This window comes from Cryptomeria japonica, chromosome 11 (assembly GCF_030272615.1).
Source record: "Cryptomeria japonica chromosome 11, Sugi_1.0, whole genome shotgun sequence".
Lineage (NCBI taxonomy): Eukaryota > Viridiplantae > Streptophyta > Pinopsida > Cupressales > Cupressaceae > Cryptomeria > Cryptomeria japonica.
This window is the reverse complement of record NC_081415.1, coordinates 596,865,123-596,875,591: the sequence shown is the minus strand read 5'-3', so window position 1 is coordinate 596,875,591 and position 10,469 is coordinate 596,865,123. Positions and strand designations below refer to the sequence as shown.

Sequence of the window (10,469 nt, the reverse complement as noted above, 5' to 3'; positions counted from 1 at the left end):
CTACAGTCTTTATTCTTTGCCTATCTTCATATTTTGAGCAAATGAGTCTCTAATTACTCCTCCAAGTTCAAGTTTAGCTGATTTCAAAAAAATGTTGTCCATTTATACCCCCTTTTTGCACACCATCTTGGTGCACTTACCCTTATTTTGTTTGAAAGAATCAATACTCTCGATCACTATTGGTGACTTTTTCTTTTTAAACCTTTCCCATATATAGCTCATATAAAAAGAGATAAACTGTTTATGGTGTTTGATATTATTATCAACATCATCTCATTCACCATATAATCAATTCTAGAGATATGTTATTATATTGGGACTGGTTAATAATTTTAGGGATATAGGATCTACATTGTTTAGGAAGCATTCCAAATATAAAATACTATAAAGTATATGTGATTTTTTTTATTTATAATATAACATGTCCTTAACTACTTTAGAGTAAATCCACTTTTAAGATGAACTCTCAACTATGCGAACAAGTATATTTAATTTGTTGTTTATATTATATTGTGTGTTTTAATTTAAGGTAAATTCATTTTTTATGTTAGCAGAGACAAACCATGCTCTTAGTACTTTTTTTTTAATTAGTAATATAAAATTTGCATCGTGAATGATATTACATTTTTTGTTATTACACTAGAGTTGCATGTAGTGCCTCTATATGCCTTGCATACATAGCCATATAAGGTTGTTGATGATCATTTTCATAGAGTGATTGAAATATACGATGGTTTATATGTATAAATGTTGGTTTATAATTTGTGAGTGGCTCTTGATTGGGTTAATGGAGAACATGACACAAAAAAGAATATAGTCTATCATGAAATTCCTTCACCATTATATTTGGTATTATGTGTGATTATAGAATTTGATCGTTATACGTGTGTTTTATGAGACATTAATAACCCAAAGTTTGTCTTCATTCCACTTACAAAAAGAAAACATCACACTCAAAACACTTATCAAAATAACACAAATTCTTATCATACACAAATTGAAAAGGGTCACAGTAGATATTGATTATAAAAAGAAAGTATAAAATTCACAATTATCTCTAAATCAAATTAAATCTCTTCTCCTTCATTTCATCACCATCGTTCAAAACCCTATACAAATGATCTCGAAAGAATAACCACCAAACCAAAAAAACATTATCCTTAATGACCCTTGGAATATTCTAGAATAACATAGTCCCGTGGGGAACGTGTGACGGGTACCATGATAACCTGCTAGAAAATTCTAGTCTCTTCGCTAACCTTCTTACGATTGCAACTGTTGAGCATTATATATAGCTTAATCTGCACCATTTTCAATCAACAACAAGATATTCTTAAGCATTAAACCTTAATTTAAGTGCCTTCATTCCGAAGCGTTAAGAAATGTGGATTATTCCATTTTTTTTCGGGAGAAGAAATTCCAACGTATACGATCCATTTTCATTGGATGTGTGGGATATGTTTCAAGTTTTTGATTCCTCTATTTTTTGGGATATTGCAAGACCCTTGACAGAGTTTGCAAGGGATGCAGCCGATGTAGTCAATACACAGATTGATTGGAAGGAAACCCCCAATGCTCACATATTCAAGGCTGACTTCCTGGTATTTTTTAATTCTTCATTTTTAACAACGAATATTGGTTTTGCTTGTAGAAATTTTCCCTTTGTTTGGATAGAGATGAAAACGTAATATGTGTGCTTTTTTTCAGGTGTGAAGAAAGAGGCTCGGTAAAAATAGAAATGGAAGACGACAAAATTCTTCAGATAACTGGAGAATGCATCAAGGAAGAGGAGCAGAAAAATGAGAAATATCACCATGTTGAACGCTCACGAGGCAAGTTCCTGAGGACCTGAGAATGCCAAGGTGGATGAGGTGAAGCCCGCCATGGAAAATGGAGTGCTTACTGTAACAGTTCTGAAATACCCTCAACCTCAACCTGATGTTAGGTGTATTAGAATCTCTGGCTAAATATAGAAATATAGGTCCCAGCTTTCCAATCTCAAGTTGTAGGGTTTCTATATTGATTGAAATTTTGTATGAGAAGAGGGGTTTACAGTTGGCTTGATAATCTTGATATGTCAACAGTTTAATAGTATGTAATTTTAAAAAAAAATTAATAGAAAAAGTTAAGCAAACTTAATTTAATTGAATTCATTAGCAATTTGATTAAATTCCCCATTCATCTACTTATTCATAAATCTAAGGATTTATTTAATGAGTTCATTTCAATAGTCTCTTTTGATTAATTAATTTGCATTAATTAATCATTTCCCATTTAATTCATTTCTTCTCAATTTAATTGAATTCATTAGCAATTTGATTCAATTCCCCATTCACCTATTTATTAATAAATCTAAGGATTTATTTAATGAGTTCATTTCAATAGTCCCCTTTGATTAATTAATCCGCATTAATTAATCATTTCTCATTTAATTCATTTCTTCTAATCTCCTAATTAATTAAAACAAATCAATTTATGAGTTTGTTGAAAGTTAATTAGCCAAATTCCTATTATTTGAATTTTTAAATTCAAATTCCCCACATGCCTCCTAACTTCCAACCACCTAACCTAGCCACCCCCTAACCTAACCCATTCCACCTAACCCTGGGTTTAACTAACCCTATCCTATCTTGCACATCCTAACCTCCTATGGGTCAAATATTCTTCACTTGAGACACATGGCACTTATGCCACATGTCTCCTCCCTTGGACACTTGCCCTCTTATGAGAAAAGCTCCTTAACACTTGTCACCATAGAGATGACAAGTGTCCCTCCCTCCAAATTTTAGCCTTGATATCTTAAGACTCAATCTTGACTGTTGATTCCTTGTTTATCATATGGGTCTATATGAATTGTCGTATGGGATTGTGTAAACTATTGTATGAATTTTTGTCTCTGTCAGTCCAGAGTTGTCTTCTCGCATGTCTTTTTCAGATTTGTCAAGTTTGCTTGGTCAATTTACAGTGAGCATAAACACCTGATATTTGTCATTTTGTGCTTAGGTTGTCTTCTTGGTTTATTTGGTCAAGTTATCTTTTGTTAAATCGAATTCTAGAGCTAGACACCCCAAGATTTTCAAGTATTCACCTTAAACAAGTTGAAGATCTAACATCTCAAAGTACATCATCACTTTTTTTGATTAACCGATCACTCAAAACATAGTTTCTCATCAGGATCTATCATCCTCTATCACGAAACTATAACATTTGGTCAGGATAACCTCATCCCATATCGTAGGATATATCGTTCCTATTGGACTTAGTTTTATCAAAATTATCATCATTGCACTCCAAACCAAAGATTGAAAAACTTACAAACTCACAAATACTTGAATTATCTTTTCGTGTCATATCACTCTATCATATCTACATTGACAGTTGGTCACTTATCGAAACACCTCTTAGACAATTGAATCCTTGCACAATATTCAATAGATGTGTATGCCCGTTTTAACTAGAATGTAGAGGCATAAGATCGCAGAAATGGAAATAAAAACATTCGAAATAGCTAAAGATCATAGAATCCTGGCATACCAACACAAAATACAAGAAGAAGACATAACAAGTCAACATATCAGATAAATCAAACAAGTCCAAAATCAATACCAACTATGTCAAAGCCTCACAAGGATTCAAATACATTTCCAAAGAGAGGTGGCTCTTTTATGCAACTCTTAAAGAGATCCCTAAGGGATTTTGCTAAGGAAGATCAAAATCGTGCACCTATGTCTAGCAATGGCTCATCCCCCCATAAGAAAATTGACTCTCCAAATGCATCTATTCCTACACCTCTTGAAAAATTTCAATAACCTTCCATAGCATCCTTACCAAACAATATACCAAAGGATGTAGCTCCCCAAGGGATATCCATAATTCCCATGAAACCTATTTCAGAGGATCATATTCAAATCCCTATTCCTTCATATCTAAGAATTGATTCCTTGCAACATCCCCATAACGCTCCCTTGCAAATTTAAGTCCTCATTCATAGAATGCTCGTTAAACGTGTCCTAATTGATGGGGGAGTTGGCTTAAACATTTTCTCCTTAAGTCTTGTTTGTGCTCGAGGTTATTCTGAAGATGCAGTTGATCTCCATAAAAAGATCATAATTAAAGCATATGATGGAGAAGAGTGTTCCTCTAAAGGATTTATGATATTACCCATTAGAGTGGGACCTTTACAGAAAGACATAGTGTGCCAAGTTCTATACTTGGATTTATCATACAACATACTATTGGGAAAACCATGGATACATGACATACAAGCTATTCCATCAACATATCATCAATGCCTGTAATTTCCCTACAATAGGCAGGAAATCATGATCTCAGCAGATTCAAATCCATTCCAATACTGTAGTAATCTAAAACCAACTCAAGAGGTTATTGTTCCTTATAATAGGGAGGCATCATCTTCAAGCACACAATCCAAGGAAAAATCATTTGCCTCAATTTTGTCAAGCATAGAAAAATAACTTCAGCTAAGAGATCGAGGCAACGAAGAATATTCACTATCATAAAAAAACAAACAAGAGCAACTTGCAATTAAAAGGGAAGAAGAAGATGTAAATGTTGATGTAGTTAATGTGTTAAGGGTCACATTCAGTTGACTTGGACTTAATCGAGGACAATCAGGAGCTATTTGTGAGAGGCCATTCTGATGAGAGTATCGTTATAGACATTGAAATGCATATTGAAAGATCTAACATCTCTATCATAACCCCTAATATCTTTGAAACAATTCAACCTGAGGATCCTTTACCCTTAATCCATCTTGAATTTATGGACTGGGAAAATGAAAGAATTACCACTATTGATACCTTTCCTTATGACCACGCCATATCCTTATATCTTAATGCAATTGAACCCGCAACGACTATCACCAGGAATTTCAATAACGCATCTTCCATTCACATGGGTGCCAAATCTCCCAGTCGCAAAAGTGAAAATAAAGACAACAAGATCAGGTCTAATGTTGAAAACCATTTATTGGCAACATTAGACCGAGAAAAAGTAAAAAGAAAGGACACATCTAATGGTGAAAACCTCCTCGAGGCGCTGGAAGATGGGAGATTTGAGACCTTACCTGAATACTATCAAGAGAGACCATCTATCTTGATAGAACCAACAGAGGCAATTAACATTGGCACAACTAATCACCCAAAGATTCTACATCCAGCAACCTCTCTATTAGAACAAGAAAGGCAAAAATATTTGGAACTCTTCAAAAGATGAGAAATCAATTTTGCTTGGTCATATGCAGACATTATAGGGTTAGATCCATATCTTATAATACATCACCTGAATATTAGTCCAAGAGAAGGCATTCTCTTCATCACACCACATGGTCATACAATTCCAAAGGCATACAAATTAACCTTTCCATGCACTAATAAAAAAACCGAATATGAAGCTTTGGTCACAATAATCAAGATGGCCATAGAATGGAACATCACACAATTACAGGTCTTTGGAGACTCTCAACTCGTCATTAATCAAATCAATGATGATTATCAAACAAAAGATGAAAATCTAATGCCTTATAAGAAAATGGTAGATGATGTCAAGAAAAAATTTGTTGAAATAAATTTTCAACAGATTCCAAGGAATGACAACAAAGCAACAGATGTCATGGCAACACTTGCTTCTCTACTTTAGACACAAGAAAATCAAGAGTGTTGCGATTTTTTGGTGGAAAAGTTGTTTTACCCTGCTCATTATTGTCCTGATTCCCAAACTATCTGTCACCTTGTTGGGCATGATTCATCCCACTATGACCAAACTTATATATACTTGAAAGATAATATTCTCCCTCTTGACTTGTCAAAAAATCAAAAGAGAAACTTTATTTGGCAATCCTCCCATTATACTCTTGTCGTGGATAACCTTTTTAAACGAGGTCTGAACGGTACTCTCTTAAAATGTCTCGAACAAGAAGAATATGAGAAGGCCTTAAATGAAGTCCATAATGACATTTGTGGCACTCATTAAAGTGGTCTTACTCTTTCGATAAAACTCATATTCTTGGGCTATTATTGTCCAACTATGGAACAAGATTCTTTTCAAATAGCTAAAAAATATAAACAATGTCAGATCCATCGCAACTTAATTCATGCACTAGCAAAAGAACTTCATGCTTTGGAAACCTCTTGGCCTTTCTACCAATGGGGTCTTGATTTAGTAGGATAGATACATCCTCCTTCATCCAATGGACACAAATTAATCCTTGTAGCTACAAATTTCTTACAAAATGGTTTGAGGAAGTACCTCTCATAAATATTACAAGAAAACAAATTGTTGCATTTATCTTGAACTACAACATATGTTTATATGCATACCCATGACCATTATCACTGATAATGGGTGACCATTCAAGAACTAGGATGTACAAGAGCTATGTGAGAAATTCAAGATCCAACACAGATTCTCCACACCTTACTATCCACAAGGGATTGGGCAAGAAGAAGCATCAAACAAAACCATTCTGAAAATCCTTAAAAAGATAGTGAATGATGCTAGCAGAGATTGGCATATTCAATTGAACCCTTCTCTATGCGCCTACCATACCAGTATTGGCACACCAACAAGTGCGACACCTTTCTCTCTTGTCTATGGATCAGAAGCAATATTATCAATAGAAGTAGAGATACCTTTCTCTACGAGTATCATTAAAAGGTCTTATCCTAGATGAAGAACAAAGAGTATCCAGGCTACAAGAACTAGAACTGATCCATGAATGAAGACAAAATTATTTTGATCATTTAAAAGTGTATCAACAAAGAATGTGCTGAAGTTATAATCAAAAGGTCAAACCATGACCTTTTCAAATTGGAGAACTAGTCCTAGAGGAAAATCCACGCAACCAGGCAGATTGAGAAAAGAAAGGGAAGTTTGAACCAAACTGGTTAGGTCTATTTGTGGTTACAGTAGTATTTGGGTCAGGAGCATATTAGCTATCAACATAGGATGGGGGTCAACTTGAAGAACCCATCAATAGCATGCATCTGAAGAATTTTATGTCTGAAAAAGTAGAAAAATAAAAAACAGTGAAAAATCAAAACAATCAATAACAGTGAAAAAGCTAAAAAAATAAAAAACAACGAAAAAGAAGAAAAAATAAAAAACAGTGGAAAAGTAGAAAATACAAAAACAACGAAAAAACAAAAATAAATAAATAAATCAAATGAAATATGACAAAATGTGCATTAAAAATAGATGGTGAAAACCTGGCAACATGCACTATTTGTCAGCTAGCTCTTCCATCTATTAGTTCATGCATCCTTTCGCTTGCATTTCATTTCCCATCAACACTATCCATATCCATCCTAAGCCTTTGTACATACGCAAGCATCACAACAGATTTCTCACCATGGTTTGGATAATTGGGTACATCATAATAAATTTGTTTATAGGCTTGGGGAAAAATCCTACACCTAGGTGGGGGAAAAAAATTGATCATTTTGAGCTTAATCAAACAGGTAGAACAATAGTTAGACAACTCTTTCCAAGCGAAACTAAGACACATCCAATGTTGAACACATAATCAAATTATCAATCATCAAACTATCACATGCCAGTATAAGCACAACACACCTATATCAATAGTTGATATCTTTTGATATTAATTTTAGCACTTTAATCAATGATAGTTCAACTTTTATATCTTGATTTTCACTATCATGATTTCTAAGTGACTCCGGGATGTCTCTAACTAGAGGAACAAGGAAGGAACACGATTTTTTTTCTTGTCTTCTATTTGTAAATAATCATTAATATGTGCAAATTTGTCTCAGGACATGATCATTGGAGCATCATTGAAGACATTTACGATTTGCATATATAACTGATTAATACTTTTTGTTTTATGCAAGCAACACTCAGGCCATCTTGGTTCAATTATACCTTGATGCTTATGCTAACTTGCAATATCAAACTCCAGGAAAGTAGTGCTCAGGTCATCATGGTTCAATTATACCATCGATATTTGCACTCACTTTCCACATTTTAGAAAGCTCAATGATGACAAAGAGAAATAACCCAGTGACTGGTCCGATCGCAACTTTGCATTTCATTTGCATTTAGATTGAATTTCATTCTTCAATAGGATCAAAAAACCTCATCTTATCCAAGGCCAATCTATCGTAGGAATCATCAATGTATCATCATAGGTGTATACACAATCAGAACGATGACTCATCTCTCTCCAGATATTATCGACCCAATGTAAATATTATGCTACTCCCTAAAATATACCAACATCAACATATTTGAATCTTCCTGCAATGTGATATCAACAAAATGTCAGTTCTTTATCGAATCAATCTTATCAATCTTATTAATCATTCTTATCTAATCCATTCTATCATGTGTTATACATGATGTATCTTTCCTGGAACTAGACTTTCTGATCAAGTCTTATATAGAATATCTCATTCCTGAAACTAGATGGCTTGATCATCTTTGTCTTATATAGGAGGTGTCATTCTTAAAACTAGACTAGATCTTGACCCTGTCAATCTAATCAATCTTATCATTTCAATCAAGCTCTATCAATCATTACATCGAGAACCACATAACCATGATTGAAGAACTCGCACTTTCAACAATCAACATTGCAGAAATCAAATCAGGAAATCAATTTCACAAAGATCCAAACACTCCAAAGGTCAACTATCTCAATTGATCTCCTGAGGGGGCATCATCATATCACAATTTAGCAATCAATGTCTGGGGCATCCTATCAAACCAATATCACATCAACATAGTCAAAATGAGATTATTCTTTGAATAAAAGCGTCATCACACCTTGCTTCAAAGAGGGACAAAATGTATGCACCTAAAAATGCTCTGTAGATAATTAATTGAATAAGCAATTATTTAATTAATCCCCCTTCTCAATTTAATTGAATTCATTATCAATTTGATTAAATTCCCCATTCACCTACTTATTAATAAATTTAAGGATTTATTTAATGAGTTCATTTCAATAGTCCCCTTTGATTATTTAATCTGGATTAATTATTCCTTCCCCATTTCATTCATTTCTTCTAATCCCCTAATTAATTAAAACAAATCAATTTATGAGTTTGTTGAAAGTTAATTAGACTTTTCCTATTATTTGAATTTTTAAATTCAAATTCTCCACATGCCTCCTAACTTCTAACCACCTAACCTAACCACCCCCTAACCTAGCCCATTCCACCTAACCCTAGGTTTAACTAACCCTATCATATCTTGCACACCCTAACCTCCTTACCCTAACCTCCTATGGGTTGGATATTCTCCCCTTGAGACACATGGCACTTATGCCACATGTCTCCTCCCTTGGACACTTTCCCTCTTATGAGAAAAAATCCTTGACACTTGTCACCATAGAGATGACAAGTGTCTCTCCCTCCAACCTCTTCTCCAAACTCCTCCAATTTCACCCTTGATATCTTCAGAGTCAATCTTGACTGTTTATTCCCACCACCTCACCCCTAGTCTTGGAAATCCTATAAATATCCCCCACTTTGGAGCACAAAGGATCCCCATCTCATTATCATTTCATGCATTGTTACTATAGGCATATCCATTCTTGCATATCATTTCTAGATTAAGCATTGTTATTATAAGCAATTGCATCTTAGATCTAGCTTAATTTGATCATCTTCTAGCTTAATTGCATCTTCATTTAGCATAATCAATGCATATCATTAGCATAATTAGTTTCTTGGATAAATCTAGCATAATCAATATCTCATCTAGCTTGCACATCATATCATTTTAAATCCTCTGTCTTGGTGTAGTCAAGTCAATGAGATCGCTCATCCAAATCTGAGAGCAAATCCACACTCGCATCTATTAGGAGGTGATAGATCGCTTTGTTATGGTTTATCTTTCATTTAATATAAATTTTCTAACCATGCTTGTAATAATCTATTGAGTGTCTATTTTGTAGTTGCAGGTACCCTACTTCACACTCACAACACTTCCTATGTTAAATTTTATGTAAGCTTACTTTTAAATATAAAAAATAATTTATTTAAAATATGATTTCAATGGTATGAATAGTACAATAGGATATCTCTAGTAAATACCCTATCATATACCCCCTTTTAGTTTATTTTTTTCCCTTAACAATGTTTGAAAAAGGTTTGTTATTCTTTCAGCTTCCTAATTTGTAATTTTTTACTAGTTCTGAAGCCTACATGATAAAATAGCCTATACTTTTGAGGTCGTCGTTGATGTCTATGCTTAATGGTGTAGGTACATGTACCATATACACGTGAGACAAACTAATAATATTAGGCCTTTACATTTGAGAGAAAATACTCATGTTTCATACTATCCATTATCTATCATGTCAAATGTTTGACTATTTGAGTAGATCTGATATGTATGGTTCTGCATCCGGCATTTGGAAGAAAATCAATACCAATGTAGATTGCAGGTTATACACTTGAAATAAATTTACAAGGTTTGTAGGC

The 10,469-nt window shown here is 33.9% G+C and overlaps 1 pseudogene; it reads left to right on the top strand.

Annotated features, from left to right (window-relative positions):
* The first annotated feature begins 1,334 nt into the window (after positions 1 to 1,334).
* Positions 1,335 to 2,077, top strand: LOC131076318 (class I heat shock protein-like; annotated as a pseudogene).
* The last annotated feature ends 8,392 nt before the right edge of the window (positions 2,078 to 10,469 follow it).